The 18,064-nt window shown below is 35.2% G+C and overlaps 2 long non-coding RNA genes and 1 pseudogene across 6 annotated transcripts; 1 reads left to right on the forward strand and 2 right to left on the reverse strand.

The window, feature by feature from the left end:
- Positions 1-1,777: 1,777 nt before the first annotated feature.
- LOC132602393 (delta(12)-acyl-lipid-desaturase-like) lies at positions 1,778-2,932 on the reverse strand (annotated as a pseudogene).
- A 1,526-nt stretch (positions 2,933-4,458) lies between these two features.
- On the reverse strand, positions 4,459-8,896 carry LOC132603720 (uncharacterized). 5 transcript variants are annotated; one of them, XR_009568502.1, is made up of 5 exons: positions 8,476-8,895; positions 8,039-8,210; positions 7,146-7,404; positions 6,589-6,989; positions 4,459-5,818 (listed from the first exon to the last, which is right to left on the reverse strand). It is a non-coding gene; the product is annotated as an uncharacterized LOC132603720 (long non-coding RNA). The 5 variants fall into 5 exon arrangements; XR_009568500.1 differs by having other exon boundaries at positions 6,589-7,404; positions 8,476-8,896; XR_009568501.1 differs by lacking the exons at positions 6,589-6,989; positions 7,146-7,404 and having other exon boundaries at positions 4,459-4,946; positions 5,014-5,818; positions 8,476-8,870.
- A 1,685-nt stretch (positions 8,897-10,581) lies between these two features.
- On the forward strand, positions 10,582-13,117 carry LOC132602394 (uncharacterized). Its single transcript, XR_009567763.1, has 3 exons — positions 10,582-10,720; positions 12,298-12,353; positions 13,070-13,117. It is a non-coding gene; the product is annotated as an uncharacterized LOC132602394 (long non-coding RNA).
- The last annotated feature ends 4,947 nt before the right edge of the window (positions 13,118-18,064 follow it).

Consider the following 18,064-nt stretch of genomic DNA (forward strand, 5'->3'; position numbering starts at 1 on the left):
ATCCGCCTGCTTAGGACTATATTCTGCTATCTTGGAGTGCTCTATTGTTCGGAGTCTACGTTTTGGTACAGTCTTTTGCCATTGTACATATGTATGCTATTCAGGGGTACGACGGGGCCCTGTCCTGTCTTATGATTCTGATGTGTTCTGTAGAGGTCTGTAGACATACATGTGGGTTCTGTATATGCTTTGGGTTGATATGCTCTGTGATAGCCTTATCGGCTTCTACGTGCTATATCTGTTCATTTGTGATAGTTAGTGACGCCATTTGACTTTTATATCTATATATTCTGCTAATATGCCGGTTTGGGTTATGGGGTACGTCCGGGTGTCCAGCACGGACACTAGTCGCGGCCTACGGGGTTGGGTCGTGACATTACCGACCTCAGGAGGTCGGTAAACTCATATGATTATATAATTAATATAATTTACCGACCTAATGAGGTCGGTATTTTATTTAATTAATGCTCGGCAAAAAAACATTACTGACCTCATGAGGTCGGTTTTTTGCGACCTCATGAGGTTGGTAATAATTCCGACCCACTATTTTCCGACCTGATTTTGAGGTCGGTTTTTGGCCAAAACCGACCTCATGAGGTCGGAAATAGCCATTTTTTTAGGTCGGTAAAACCTGTTTTTTTAGTAGTGATATAAATATGTATTAATTCTTTTAAACAATATACTCCGTATTAGTTAAAAGTGCGTTTGAGTAATAAACTAAAATTTAAAAACCAAAGCTTGCAAGTGCATGAAAGTAGTGAATGTTAGTATATCTTATTTAGCTAACACAATCGAAAAGAGTAAACCTGAGCCATTAGAATTAGCTAAAGAATTTAGCATGTCAATTAATTTGGCTCTTGATTGGATCTACTAATTCTAATGCAGGTGACATTTAAGGCGGTCTTTTGCCTCTTGACAATATTAGTTGAGCTGACTAAGTACATCTACATCGTCAAAATGCAATTAACCATGTGGCTTTCGTCCAACACTCAACTTTAAACAATTCGGAGTTTTATAACTTGCTTAATTGACCCTAACTGATCATAAAGTTTAAGAAAGAGAGTAAGACTTTTGAAGCTAGTTTGTAGTCGGTCTTAAATATGTCATAATATTGATGTGATAATAAGACTTTTGAAACTTATAATTTAAATTTTTCATAACATTTGTGTGATTATAAAGACTTATCATTTAAGGTTTAAATGAAAAATTTAAGTATTTCCAAACTTGAAAAAAGTCATTCTTTTTTATAGGCTGAAAAAAAAAAAGGAATCACACAATCAGAAATGGATACACTTTATATTTTAATTGATGATCATATTAAGATGACACACTGAGTGAGCTAGACAGATTCCTCCTGTTGACATATCAACAAAGGTTAACATAAACAAATTAGTCGAAATAGGGAAGAATCTGCTGAAAAAACCAATTTCTAATATTGATTTGCATACAAGTGTACTTGAATCATGTGAACTTGGTGGCTCAGAAGAAGAAGCATACTATTGGATTTGCATACAATGTCCGTCGAAAAAGCTTCCGATGAGCCAATTTTTGACGGTCTCGATCCCTCAAAAATTGCCATCGGAAATTCGCATATGTTGGCACCAAATCTAGTTGTATAACTAAATATTGATTTTATTGTCTAACTATGGATTTAACAATATAGTAGTAACAACTAAAACAAACATTAACATTAAAAACACACAATCAAATACTTGCAACTACTTAGGTTTAACATTTAACCAATTACGAATGAATACTCTTGGAATACATTCAACTTTCAAAGCTTGTTTTTGTACCAATAAACACCTTTATCTTTCTCCACATAGATGCACTCCTTTGTATCCCTCCACATCGCCTTTAAAATGGGGGTGTCATCAAATTTGTAGTGTTCTACTAGCAATGGCTTGATCGCTTTGGTTGCCTCTATTGCATGGTAATGTGGCATAGTTGGAAATAGATGATGCACAACATGTGTATCTGTAACATTCTGAGAGACTTTTTTAAGCACACCATAGTCTCTCTCTACCGTAACTAGAGCTCCTCTTAGATAATTCCATTCGGATGAATCATAACGTGGCAATGAATGAGTGTGTTGCAAAAGAGTGACTAGCACTATAAAGCTGTTCACAATAATTAGGAGGGGAACCCCATACTTGCATACAAGCCATGCTAGCCCTTGTGTCAAAGTAATACGATACAACACATAAGTAGCTGCAATCAAGCCTGCATCTGAAATGTAGATTTGTAACCTCTCACGGTCAGTATATATCGGGCTATAAGGATCATAGTGACATGCAAATCGATCATCTTTTTTGGCAGACATATTGAAGACCAAGTACAAAGGCCAAGCGATAGTGAGGGCGAAGGCTAAGTATAAGTACTCGTCCTAGTGGATTGTTCAAGTATTTGTAGTACAATCTTAATTTTGATTTAAGCTTGGGTATGTAGACTTCATCATTCTCAAGGGAACCAGTGTTGGCGTGGTGAAGACGATGACTACATTTCCATGCAAAGTATGGTGTTATAAGTGCAGAGTGGAGGACAAAGCCAACAGTGGTGTTATAAGTGCAGAGTGGAGGATAAAGCCAACAGTGTTATCTACCCATTGGTAGTCACTGAAGCCATGGTGGCCACATTCATGACCAATAACCCAAATTCCGAAGCAAACACAACCTTGAGCGAATATGGGGATGGAAGTAGGTGAAAGTAAGTGGTGACAATGTAATAAAAGATGGAGACAAGTATGAGATCATGAGCAACAGCGAATGAGAGATCGCTGAAAGCAGTGAGGAGGGATGAACTTCTTGATGTCACCAATTGTAAAAGGGGGCTTCGAAGATGGCATTCTTTGGAGAGGATTTCTCTTTTGTTCAGTTTTAGTTGTTGGAGCAGATATATTACCACCGGTTTCCAATTTTGTTCTTCTGCCTCTTCAATCCTGCATTTGCAGTTTTGCACCAATTGAGTTTGCCTCAAATTCATAAGCATTAATACTAATAAGTGATATTAGAGTGTAAATATGAAAATATCAACAGAAACCAATTCAACCATGCATGGAAAATCGAGTAGAATATAATTTCTCTCTCTATTAGGAAAAGAAAAATGTTGAAGGCTGTAGCTTTTGACATGATTTGATAAACATTAATACTAATAAGTGATATTAGAGCTAAGATCGTGAATTCAATTTCCTAGATCGCATGCCTCATATGTTCCGGAATTAACCCATTATGTATTCGAAACAATACACTTTTATAACACCATCCGCATATAATACTATCTCTCTATAACAACCAAGTTTTTTCGGAACCGATTTTTTAGGTTATATTTTACTTCTCTATAATAGCATTTTACCTATAACAGCAACAACCAACTTTATAACGGTATGCTCTTTGTAAAATTACTCTCATATAACAACTATCTTCAATTTTTTGTAACATAATAATTAACCATCTTCATAAAAACAGAATATCTATGATTACTAATTCTAATTGTAGACATTTTGATCAAATATTTGATTCTTTAGTACATTATTTATGACAAAGAATATTAGATGAATATATAATTTTCATCATTTAAATATTTTCCTTCGCTATACACAGTGTGATTACACTTGGAATTTGACAATTAAAAATGAAGAATTAGATTTTATGTATCTTTTTTGCGTATAACGGCGAATTATTATTTAAATATCAATGCTGTTATAGGTGTATTACAATCATTCTCTATAACAGCCAAAAAATTTCAGACCTAACGATGCTGTTATACAGAGGTTTGACTGTATCCAATTACCCAAAACGAAAAAGACCCTTAAATTTGAAACACTAAAGTCTAAAGGGGTCGTTTGGTAGCTGGTTAGAGTTAAGTGGGGTACTCTCGCCGGTCTAAAATAATTGAGGATTTAGCCTCTAAAAATCTGTCCAAAATAATTAACGTTTTTAATCTATCAAGAAGGTATTTTTTTTTTCAAATTTACCTTTGACACATTTTTAATTCAATAAACAAATTTAATGCTTGTTATAGTTTTAAAGTCCCTCTTAATTAAGGTAGTTTAGTCAATACACCTCTTAACTTTTAGAAGCAAGTGCATTCCTTAATACATGTGCCCAAGTCTAAAACGTCAATTATTTTGGACCGGAGAAGTACTTAGTAATATTGAGATTAGTTATGAAGTTATTTATGCATTATTTTATACAGATACTAGTGTACATGCTGCGCTGCACGCAGTCATAAAAAGTCCAAAGCATGACTGAATATGAAGACTATATGGATGTTTTGTTCCTCCATAAATATGGACTTTGAAAAGTTGGACTAACCCATAAATAATGGATATAAAAGGTCAAAAGATAACACCATCCTTCAGACGATTCCTTATATTAAAGTGTGAATATTATGTTGTATATACAGATAAATCACAACTCAGAATTTTTTTGAATCAATTGTTCCCAGAGCACCTAGATGTCATTCAAATTTGAGATAAATATACCAAAAGAAGGTATAGGATATACATATCGCGAAGAAAATAACTGAAGCCTACCTACAGTTAGCAAAAATACAAAGAATCCTGCTTATATTTACAACAGACAAACACAAAATAATGTAGTTCATGTGCTTATGTCGGAAAGAGGCCATCTGGATTAAATTAAGAGCCCGTTTGGATTGGCTTATAAGTTGCTTATAAGCTGTTTTCCGTTTTTTTGAGTGTTTGGCTGACCAGCTTAAAGTCATTTTGTGCTTAAAATAAGCTCAAAAAAATAATTGGGCCCATTTGACTTAGAGCCCGTTTGGATTGGCTTATAAGTTGCTTATAAGCTGTTTTCAACTTTCTTGAGTGTTTGGCTGGCCAGCTTAAAGTCACTTTGTGCTTAAAATAAGCTCAAAAAAATAATTGGGCCTATTTGATTTAGCTTATCTAAAGCAGCTTATAAGCTGTTTTAAGCTGAAAACAGCTTATAAGCCAAAAAAAATAAGTTAGACTACCCAACTTATTTTTTTTAGCTTATAAGCTGTTTGCACCTTATAGGCATAAGCCCATCCAAACAGGCTCTTAGCTTATCTAAAGCAGCTTATAAGCTGAAAACAGCTTATAAGCTAAAAAAAATAAGTTGGGGTAGGCCCATCCAAACAGGCTCTAAGTCTATATAAGCTCCTAGCCCTTTGAGGCAGATCGTCGCTGGAATGGAGAGTAAGATTCGAGCTGTCAATACTCTACTTGACCAAAGCGTCTGCTACTTGATTGCCTTCTTCTATATACCATTTTATCCCAACAAAAATTGTTCTATCTTCAGCCGTATTGCTACTGCATCTATTAAGAGGGGAATCAATTATACGTCTTCATCATAGTTCCATTTTCATCCTGCATATGCCTCGGGCACCAGCGGAACCTTCCTTATGTTTGCTACCATCGTGAAACATAAAGATGTCAATAGTATTAAGAGCAAGAAAATCAATGTATGATAAATTAAGCTTTATATAAAAACATAAAGCCTTGAGGAGAGTGGGGGAATTATTTTTGAAAAAACAAACAACCGAGGAAGGAGGAAAGCAATGACAGACAACGTACATCCTATAATGCAGCAGTAAAAGAGGTGTCAAGAAAGCACGAATAGATTTAAAAAGATGTGATCTGAAGAGAAAAGGAAGCAACAAGGTGCATCACTGGTTATATTTCCATAAGAAAAGCAGAAAATATAGAAAAAAAAGTATCACGAGGGAGAGTGCTTATTACCCATGGACCTTAAGAGTTCAAGAAATCAGAGGCCTCACCTTTTCCGCAAGATGCAGCCCTTCAAGTAGAGACGTTATATTTGTCACGGTTAATCTGCAAAAAAGTTTAGAGCATTAACACTGAAACGAAAGAAACCAAATACTTATCATATAAACATGAAAGACTCTTTCTTTCCTATTTATTTGGATTTTCTTCTCAACTTAATCAAACTCTTATCTTCTACCTGGATTGATGTAGATAACACTTCATTTAAAATTATGAGATAACATATATTTTCTGCCGCTTGGTTGCGGTTTAGAATTGGATAAATATGAAGCACAAACAGATCCGTATAAATAGGCAAAAAGAAATATTTTGTGCTATAATATCAGATCAAAGACATTAAAAACAACAAAAACAAAGAGAAACATTCCATCCATAGAAAATAGATCCATTGCTCTTGGTAAAATGTCTACCAAGGACCAAATTTGACTCAACTACTGTAATTATGATGGCTTCGTCTCAACTGCTCAAAAGGCACATCAAAAGAAAACAGAGAAAAGATAATTTAGGCCCTGTAAAGGGAAAAACTGTAGAGAGCAAGAAGTAGGAGAAGATAATTGATTTAGAGGTTATGGAAAATAAGAAAAGACCGAGGAAAAAATGCTTACACTTTCGAAGACAACCTTTAAGAAGAGATATTCTTTACATTTGAGAGAGTAATTTATGCTTACAGAGTAAAAGAATGAACCCTAGGTTTTGGTATCCGTCTGCCAGAGCAAATCCAGTAAGAATTTTGACACGACGCTCTTATTGCGAAGATGGTGAATTTTATTTTGACAAATTAAAGTCAGAGAATTGAAAGAGAGTTAAGAACCGGGCACCTTGTTTAGGAGCAGAGTATTGCCGGCGTCGTTCCGCTTTGACTCCAGCAGTTATAGCCATAGGACAGAATCGTGAAAGGAAGAGGAGCAAAGTTAATGTTGGCAGGGAGAAAGAGGAGGGAGAGAGAAGGGAGTGAAAAAGCCACAAAAAAAAACCCGTCTAGTCATTTTTCCTTAACTCAAGACGCGACTGGTTTTTTATTATTATAGCGCGGGATTTAAAAAAAAAAAAGGAATTTGGCCAAAAAATTGAGAGCAAAGATAAATAGGAATACTGGTTTATGAGAACGTCACATCAGCGGGACTATGTCCCTGTTTTATATAGATATATAGATTATACATTTGGGCTAACTGATATACAGTACTGTGAAAATTGCTGCTTCTCTACTTTGTTATCAAATCTGCAAGAAAGTGAAGCCAAATGACTAAAGCTTGAAATTCTGGTGACAACATCTACTAAAAACATAGTCCAAAATTGTTTGCCTTGTTTAAGAAAGACAATCAAGAGATACATTTTTTTTGTTTGTTATTGATGGAATTTGGAAACCGGAAGTTACCAACTTCAATGTCAACTAATTGAATTCCTGCTGCAATTCTGACAGCGACGTTGAAGATGATTCTGGAACAAAAAGATACTTGGAAAATGCATCAAGATGAAGACCGCTCCGATGGGAAATATTGTGGATCTTAAGGTCATGAAGAAATAATATCCGGAGCATCCTGCAATGTTGCGTTTTCCTACTTTGGAACTTCAAGCAAAAACTGAGGAAGGTTATTCGCATTCATCACTCTGTTATCGGAGTATCGATTCTTCTCCTTTGTGGATTGTTTGGTCTTAGAGTCAGTTCACGGGCTAATGAAGAAACACCAAGGGGGAAAAAAGAGGAGAATAAAGCAAAAACAAAGGCAAACCCATTGCCTAATAACTCTTCACCGCCTTCCTCTATTACAATAGTAAATAAAAAGTAATAGAGACCGGTAAAGAGCCAAAAAATTGAGTGGTAAAATTGCTACTGAACATGTACTTTCTAATGATGAAGGCAACAACCATGACACCACCTTTATATCATGTTTTTCACTCACAAAAAGAAAAACTTCTATATATGTTTCCTGAAATTAACTGGAAAATAGACATTGGATGGCAACCCTTCTCAATAAAAAAAAAGGGCAGCCCGGTGCACTAAGCTCCCGCTATGCGCGGGGTCCGGGGAAGGGCCAGACCACAAGGGTCTATTGTACGCAGCCTTACCTTGCATTTCTGCAAGAGGCTGTTTCCACGGCTCGAACCCGTGACCTCCTGGTCACATGGCAGCAACCCTTCTCAATATGATATAAAAATGATATGTAAACTGTGGTCTGTAACTATATAATTAACCTCAAACTACCTCGACACATAAATAAATTGACTGAATAAATAAAATTAAAAGACTCCAGCAAAAAGGTGGCTTACCATATCGTTGGTGGCGTTTGAACTTTCAAACTGGCATTGTTAATCATGCTGCAATGAAGTGACAGAGACTAATCAGAAATTACAGTGTTTATAAAGAAAGGACCTATTTGCTCTGAGAACCGCTGGACTTATTTTTGGGAAAGTCCAACTGAATGCCAAACTGAAATTAATCCTGCAAGAGGAAGAAGGCAAAGTTGAAAGATTTGATATAGAAGATTGTTGGAAGAGTCGGTTCAAGATTAACTGAATCTCAAAATCTGGTCAATAAAAAGGCAAAAAATGCAAATTTGATTGCTAATATAATTAAGCAGGAAATTGAGTATCGAGATATAAAGAGCATGAAAGATCAACCAAGCATGAAAGAGAACCTGAAAATCTCAAAAAGAGAATCATAGAGCAAAACCTAAAGTTGTGGAAAATAGAAAAGGGAGATTTACCTTGGGCGACGGAGATATAGAAGAGCAAGAAGCAGGTGGAAAGCCTTGTAATGGGTGACGGAACACGAGAAGCATAAAGCATTGTAATCGTGAAACGGTGGCGGTAGATGCAGCGGCAAACTCAGGATTTTGAGTTCGGAATGCTGCATCCGTTCGGATGCTCTATTAACTATTTATATCTGTATACTTTATATTTTCTATATAGCTATACACCTCCATGACTAAATTTAATGAATGACGAAGCACCAAAAATTATACATGGATCCGCCGCTGGGTAGATGTGAGCTGTGAAACGTTAATGGTGGCTGAGAGAACCAAGCAGAGAAGATATAGGGCAATAAAGGACGCGTATTTTCTCTTCCTTTTTCTCATTTATTTCAATTAATAAACCGGTCATAATAAAGCAAAAAGGCAAAAATTTAAGAAAAAAAGATAAATGAGAATCTTGCGTTTGTGTTGCGCGGTGTCATTGGGCCTATTGCCCTGCTTTATATAGATATATAAATTAGTTATGTAGAATTTAGTTAATCATGTATTAGTTATTCCGCCGTATATTCTGCATAAAATAATATATCATAACTTATGCATGTATTAGGTAAGAGGGGTTTTAACTGAAAATCAAACACTGTATCAATTTTACATGAATAACTTACCTCCTAACCAGATACTAAATGTGATATTACTTATGGATGATTTAATACCAACATAACCCACCTCCAAACCAGCTACAAAACGACCCATAAGTGTAGTAGTTTAATTTGTTTCCCATTTATATTCCTTCCGTTCCATTTTACTTGGCCCTTATGCTAAAAACATAGTTTTCTTTAACTTGCCCATTTTATCAAATCAAGAGAGATTTTTGTTTACTTCCAATAACACCCTTATTGTCACGACCCAATTTCACTAAGTCGCTCGGGGTAGGTGAATCCTTCCCAAATCATCAATTCAAACCACAATAAAGTAAATAGAGCAAACTAAGTAGAAGTCTGAATCATAAATAATCATAACTACGGAATATAAATACCATCCTCAAGGAATTGGTTTGACTCGTACAAGAGCAACTAAGTAATGTCTAGGAAATACAAGTCTCAAATGCTAAACACATCTGCCTGAATGGAAGAAAATAAAGACAAGGATAGAGAAGTCCCCGGGCAGCGACTCGTCAGATGCTCAACCTAGATACTCGCAAGCCAGGCCTCGAAAATCAATCTCGGGAAGTGAAAATGGAACCTGTCTCAAACTCTACACCCCGAAAAGAAGTGTAGCAAAGTAGCATCAATACAAACAACACGTACTGAGCAGGCATCATAGGCCGACAACAGTTAGTTAACATATATAAAGAAAGAGACTGAAGAATAGACATGTTCACAATCAGATATACACGCCACACAGTCCAGGAATAACAATTCAATTACATAAGGATCAATAACCGAATCATAGCCTAAGATGAAGCACCAAAACACAAGTCTTGCCAAGTTTCCTATGATTACTCAGAACAACCATAAACACTAGTACAACTAACAATACTACTCCGTAACCTCAAGTCTCAACCTAGGAGAAAGTCTTTACTCCTCGAATCTATCAATTCCCAAATATATATTAATGAGGCACACGACGATCTCAAATCAGTAACCAACCAGGAAGTCAATGTCCACGAGCACTGTACAATACGATATAACCACTACCAGGAATTAGATGTATGAGTGAATGAAATATGAATGCAATGATACACACATGCTCCGGGCGGATGATATCTACGCCTCGACAATCATGACCCATGGGGGCCCCGCAAAGTCCATGTACCTGTTGCAGCACACAGCCTGATCTAATATATAGTCAGTGTTGTGGTACGTGAAACCTGATCCAAATTTCAGTGTTACGGTACGTGCAACCCGATCAAAGTAAAAATTGCGGCACGCAAACCGATCCATATATATATATATATATATATATATATATATATATATATATTTCTACTTTATATTTCTACTTTTAATAAGTGAAGGCTTGGGTACGACGAAGGGCATATACGTAAATATAAATTTCTTTATAGCTAACTCTAACCAAACATGTGTCCCGCTTCTACACACATCTTGGAATGATCTTCTTGGAATGATCCATGTTTATCTTTTTGGAACAATCTTTATATATTGAAAAAAGGAAAAACAACCTCTCCAACTATCTTGCTTCATCGTCATCCTCAATTTGTGCTGATATTTGTAACAATCTGTTCTTACAATTTTAGGTATGCTTCTCGCTCTTGCCCTAATTTTTTCTTCAAGTTTTCCAATTTATGGGTTAAATTCATTGCTGTTTCTAGAGTTTTCATTGCTTCCTTTCATCTTCTTCTTGAGGTTCGACCACTCCTTCTAGCGTTTCCATTTTTTTTCCCACAAAATTTTAGCTGGAAATAAGTTAGCTTTTCTCTTGATGTCAACTGAGAAATGAATTGGTCTATCTTGCTTTAGATTTGATTCTGTGTAGATTGGTAGAAATAGATTCAGTCTCAAGTATCCTTTCTAATCCCTTGACATATAAATTAAAAACATATTTGTCTAGATGTTAATTGCGACTCTACCCAGAAAAGACTCCAATTTGTTCAACAGGGAGGTTGTTCAAATATAGTTAAAACAAATATAAGGTAATGTTTATCCCTTAGCTGTTCTCGACATTTGTTTATGCAGAAATATCAGAACAAATGATTTTGCCTCATTCGCGGAGAATAAAAGTGAGAAATTAAAATCCTGAAGTTGATAATTAATTCAACAATTGTAAAAGCTAAGATAAATTTTAAAGACAGTTATAGGAAAGCAATGAAATAGGATTCTTTGGATAAAGGTCTGATTCAGGAGGTAAAAAAGGTTAAGAAAAAACTGGAGAATATTCTAAGTTGGAGTAGATCTTGCAATATTCTTATGTCCTTATTTGCACATTTGCTGCATAGAAGTTTGAATCCTTGCTATGACATTTAGCAGTGTAGTATATTTTTTGTTAGTGTATAGTGTACAATCTATGATGTTTAGTAGTGTAGTCTACGTTTCAATAGTGTACAATCTATTATAGTGTACATTATTGAAACGTAGAATCTCTAAAATTTATAGATTACTAATACAAGCATCTCTATGTTTGCTTAGGGATGACTAATATTTAATACTAACAGAGAAATTCTTTTAATTCGTGTTGGTCATGGAGGGAATCAGTAGAATACTACTGAACAGGTACTATACTATAATGGAACATTTTATAAATCACACTTTTATAAGAAGGTGAAAAGAGAGATTTAAAGTTGAAAGTTGTAGCAGATAAATTGAACCAAACATTGTATTGTCTTCTTTTATGGAAGATTTGATTGGTTGAGATGTTCAATAGGTCATAGGTGTTTAGAAACTTTCTTTACTGAACCTCTTTGCCATCGCTATGTCTTCCATAGTAAACTAGACCACAACTTTCCTTTTTAATTTTCTTTCAATTTTTTTCTGTAGCTTCTTCAATCTCAGATACCACGATATACTATGCGACACATTCATCCATTACAATAAGAAATATTAATTTAATGCACAAGTAAGAGTGAATTGATGGCTGAAATGAATTCTGAGGATGCCGTCAAATTCTGCTTCTGAATCTGTTGTACCTAAGTTCGCAGACATGCACACCTAATAACAATTTCTTGTCGTAGAAAGAAATTGACCGGTGTTATGACTAGGGTTATAGAGTGTATTTCGTGAAATTGTATTTTATTTAATCCATTATATTATATAAAATCACCTACTTTTTTCATCCATTTAATTGGCATATAATGGTCCTACAATTTTGATTACGCAGCGTTTGGAAAGTAAAGTTGCTTCAGGGGCACAGAGGAACACTGTTGCGACTTAAAGGTAATTTTGCATTTGGTTTCACATTATTATTAAATTATAAGTGATTTTTCATGTCTGTGTGTTTCAACTCGAGCTCTTTCATATTGAATAATACAAGCCAATTCCTGGAAATGTTGTTGGATTATTGAGTGGAGAAGTTGGATTTTTAAAAAACTTCCATCTATTTATGCATGCCGATTTTGGGTGAGTCTCCTATTTGATTGATGTGAGTTGGCTTCTTTATTTGATGTTTTCCTCTGAAAGATGGCCTGTTTTTGCTTCTCTGTGGTGGTGTTGTGTTCGCTGGTTATTTCCATGTGTGGCATAAAATAAATATTTAAACTTACAAATTAGACTTTAATATATAACTTTATAAAGCACTTGAAAAGTTGATGTCTACCAATGAAAGAAAGGTGGATATTCAACACTAGAATTGGATTGCTTAAAAGTCTTTGGGGGACTTGAATATGTAAAACTTACAGATTCTCGTGAAAGCAGCTATTTTCAAAGAATCTATAGGACTGTAAAGAGCAGCTTCTGAGTACCAAAATGGACCATTTGTAATAGCTCTGGAATAATGAATCATTATCTTTCTATCTATTTATTTAGTTTGTTTATGGTATCCAAGCCCCTTTTCCAGACAAATTATATCATCATGTACCTGTAAGTATAGTATGTCTTCTTCCTGATATCATATAATTCTACAATTCTGATCATTTTGTTCTGTTGTTATGTAGTATGAGGATAGTGTACAACTTGAATACCTGGAAAATTGCGGAGGATTCTGTAACACCTTGTATCTTATAACTCATGTTAGGCTCGTAACGTTATAGTTTTAGAGAAAAATTTGAAAGTTAGAACGTTTTGCGAAAATGGTTGATAGGCCTACTTCGGGCAGCCATAAATCCTTGATTAGTTGGGAATTTGGGAAAGTATCCTTAGTGAAAGTTGTAGTATGTAGAAATACCTTTCTAACGATATAAGGATCAAGCCAATCAGAGATCGGAGCAAGGAGATATGATCGTCTCAATATGGCTAATAGTAAGACACTTAAAATTCTATAGAATCGGCTAAGTTTTCCGTACGTCTGCCTTCCAGTCAAATTTTGTGAAAATCCATTGGGAATTTAAGGAAACTTAAAACATGAAATTTGTATCCCTTTAAAATAGCTTGCCAACGGTATATTGTGGAGCCCAAACAGAGCTCTTTACAAGAAGTTATGACCATTTTACCGAACACTGCGTAGAACCAACACACGCTGCTTGTCCGGGCGTGTGCGATGGCCCCCCATCGTTGGCCAATTGCGCAAATCTGAGTATCAACCTGCAGAATGTCGCGCGATGGCCCTGCATCGTGGACCCATCGCGTAACAGGTCGGGTTCGGGTCAAAAATCCGGATTTCGCGTTTTAAGTTATATTTAAGTTTGGGGTTTATTTCCCTAATACCTCTAGTCACGAAAAATTACCCTAAAGTTAGAAAGAACAAGTCCCAAGCCTGAAGAACCCTACAAGGTAAGTTTTCTCATGATTCTAGGTTGAATTCAAGTCCCTAATCTCTTTCTAACTTAAGTAAACCCTTCTAATCATTCCAAGTCAATTCTAATATATATATATATATATCCTTGTGATCTAAGCAAGAAATCATTGTTCATAAACTAGGGTTCTCAAGAAAACCCATCTCAAGGTTCAAGAATCAAGATTTAGGAAATCTTCTTCAAAACTTAAGTCTCTAATTCAAGTTTTGGAGCAACTAAGATATGTAGAACTTCCATCCACATGTGGGAATTTCTACGTTCTTCCCCATGCTCCATTTCTTGATATCCATGAAGTTCAAACCCTGGGGCATTAAACCCAACATATTGGTAGCCTGTATTTATATATTTATGTACATTAATTTTGTATCTGTATTCGTTATCGTATTCCTAATCTTCCATTACGGTTATTAGGAACCTTAGCTTAATCCATGAATCATGAATTCTTCCTCATGTGTTCTCATTATGTTTATATGAAATTTTATGATTTTATGTAGCAAGTTACAAGCATGTTTTCAAGTCAATTATATATGTATATAAATAATTATGAACTATTGTTATTACTCATGAATCAAAAACATGTTTGCAAGACTATGATAAGTTATCTCATGAAACCATATTACAAGATATTTCATGAAACCATGTTACAAGTTAATTCGTGAAATCATGATTACAAGTTATTTCTCGAAAATCATGGGCTTCTTAGCCAACTATATCATGTTCATGTTTTTGGGATTTTCTTAGTTAACCGAGAAGGCTTAGATAGCCTGAAACTACGTTGCCACTATAGGATAAGGGTTGTCATCAAGGAGGAAACACCTTCATTATGCAGTTTGGATCCTTACATGCTTATTATCACGTAAATCTCATATCCCTGGCAAGGTGTGAGTGTTCTCCTGGTAGGACGCAAGTACCAGATCATGTTGTCGGTTATACTATAGTGTTCCCCACGTTACAAACAGTTTGACATACATGTATTTCCATTGATTTACTGTTTTCAGACTTACTCACGTTTCATGCTCATGTTCAAGCTATATTCAGTTTCAGTTCATGTCCTATACCTATGTTGTGCCATGTTTTTCATTTTAACAAGTTTTACATACTAGTACTATTCACCATGTACTAATGTCCCTTTTACTCGGGGCCTGCACTTCGCGGTGCAGATATCGGTTTTCAGAAGCATACGTCTACGCAGTAGGATCACTTCAGTATCAGCCAATTGGTGAGCCCCACTCCTCTCGGGGTTCAACATAGAGTCTGCATTAGTATTCAGTTTATGGTAATCCAGGGTCATGTCCTGGTAGTTAGTATTCAAATGTTTTTTAGAGGTTTCATAGTCAGATGTTAGCTTACAGAGTCAGTGGTGCTTTCGTGTTTGCAGACTATTATGATTTCATGATATTTTATGCTATGAGATAAATTCAAGACCTTGTTCCGCAAATTACATTTTCATGATTCATTTAAATTGCATCATATAGATTATATTGTTTTGATGCCTATGTTGACAAGCAAGCCATGAGGTTCGCTCAGACACATGTAAGAAAGGCCCGAGTGCCGTGTTACGCCCAGACCATGGTTCGGGGCGTGACAGATTCCTTTGGGGACAACATTGTCTCATGCCAAAGAAAACTCTTCTGTTAACTTGTAGCCAATCTAGAAGAAATTTTAGAGAGCCATATGCCAAAGAAAACTCTCCTGTTAACTTGTAGCCAATTTAGAAGAAATTTTAGAGAGCCATACTTACAACTTTGTTTATCCCTTCATCTATGAGGAAGATTGCAAGTATGAAGAAACCCAAGAAATATTTACAAAAATTGGTCGTTAAATACATGTAAAATCACATTAAATGAGAATGGAATGATAGAGGAAAAATAAAATAGTTTATTTCTGAGAAATGCTAGCTATTGATGATCAATGGTTCAGTTTCACATTTTCTGCATATAGAGCAAAAATATAAGTACTATTTTTTTCATTATTTCAATTGTGCTCAAAGTCTTAATTTGATCTACTCTATGATCATATATGAGTGTCTTTGAGTTTTAATTTGGTATTATCGATGCAACTTCTATTGACTTAATAATTCTACCAGAGCGACAGACCAAAATGTTAAATTCTATCCCCAAGTTGGCTATGACTTATTTTTTGTTATCCTATTCTGTGAATATTAACTTTTGGTTCCACCTTACGGTTGTGATTGTTACGTGATATTAAATTTTAATTCTATCTTCTTTTTATTCCCTGCACATTTTTAGAGTAGTTTAGGGTAATTGTATCTTCTTTTTATTCTACAGCTAACAATTTTGTTCTTGCTTCCCAATCACAAGTCAGGGACCTCAAAGCTTGAGGTACAACATAAGATTTTCTTGCAAGGATCCAAGTTTCCTGCTACTGGTACACATTTTTTCTTCTTGCTTATCTTAATGGGCTTTATTTTTTACATTTCAATTTCCCACTTCACAAAGTTTTTTTTTCTTCCTTTTTATTATTTCTTGCTTCTTTTGGGTTTTATCACCTTATCAAACAAATATTGATCTTTGGCAATGCAGGCCTTGAACTTCTCTATTGAAATAAATAGATTAGATATAAATACATAGAGAAAGGTTTGGAAAAGTGAGACAATAATAAGGTACACGTATTCAACATTACTTTGGCATAAAATGTTTGGTTCCTTGTAGTTTTTTCTTATCTATCTTCTATACAACTACATTACTGAGTTAGTCTGTAAACCCAAATTTGATCAGTTTATTTAACAAGATGTGAGGAGATTAAGAGTCTATTTGATTTAGATTTATTAGATAATTATTTAGTAACTTCCGTGTCAAAAGCCATCTCAAGGGAGAGATACCATCAATGTGAGTATAACTTTTCGGGGAGAGATACCACCAATCTGATTCTTGTAACTGTTTATCTTCATATTTTATTACTATTTTTAGTTTTTAATTGTATGGGTGTGTGTGATGTAGGAATATATTAAATTTTAACTATGACAAAAAAAAAAAGGGTTCTAACTGAGTACTTCGAAATCAGATGTCTGATAGAAAAAGGAGGACGAACGACGTCCAAATGGAGAAAAATCTTAGACATCGTATTGCCTATGAAGAAATGCCGCCTGACAAAAAGGCAGCACTTCTAGAACGGCATCGGGTAGAATATGCTGCGAGACGGCATACTCTCTCAGAAAATTCTACTTCTAACTGTTCTACTCAGAAAAGCATGATTTCAGGACAACATGTTCTGTTCATTCGAGAGACACCTTCTTCTTCTCGAAATGGTTGGTTAAATCAAACTTCATTTTTACTTCGCTGCTCTATTTACGTTAGATCTTACAAAAATAAATGTTTCAGGCCGCAAATCAACACAAGTGGGTTGTTGGAATATCAACCCACTACCTTCCTATCCTACTATTTTAAAAAAGGTCCCAAATTGTAGATTCTGCAAAGCGAAAAATTTCAATATGAAACCCCAAGCTTTTGCTGTAGTAATGGTTCAGTAAGATTAGTTTCACACCAACTACCTCCTGAATTAAAAAGTTTCTATATATATATATATATATATATATATATATATATATATATATATATATATATATATATATGAATGTATGAACGATATCAATGCCACCAAGAGTATATCAATGACAACCGTGCTACACGTGGACATATATCCCAATATCAAGATTAATATCAATTCCTTCCTCTTCACAAGTCAATAACCAATAGCTGAGAGATACAGGTTCACAACCATGAATAAGTCACTAAGTATTCATATCAGAGTATCATCAAAGATGAGATTGAGTACACCACATAATAGCAATGAATGATGACAACATATCAAATCAATCGTGCCCCACATGAACACATCTCTTGATATCAATAACTTGTCATGATAAGACGAGTAAGAATCTAATCTAATATCACACACGTGGAAACAACAAGGCAACACACCAAAATCAAACAACAGTATCAACCTAGGAATCCATCCCAACTTCATACCTGAAGGCGTACATGATTTCTCCAACAATCACTAACTCTACATATGATTTGCTAACCGAAAACTAACCAAAAAATAAGCCGTAACCTACCTGGAATGCCAAACAGGAGCCACGAACCGTCAAACCTTAGCCTTGCCCTTTCTTTGCGCCTCAAAATACTTAAAGTCTAATCATATTCGAGTTCTACATTAGAACTCAAGAAAACCAAT

This window comes from Lycium barbarum, chromosome 7 (assembly GCF_019175385.1).
Source record: "Lycium barbarum isolate Lr01 chromosome 7, ASM1917538v2, whole genome shotgun sequence".
Lineage (NCBI taxonomy): Eukaryota > Viridiplantae > Streptophyta > Magnoliopsida > Solanales > Solanaceae > Lycium > Lycium barbarum.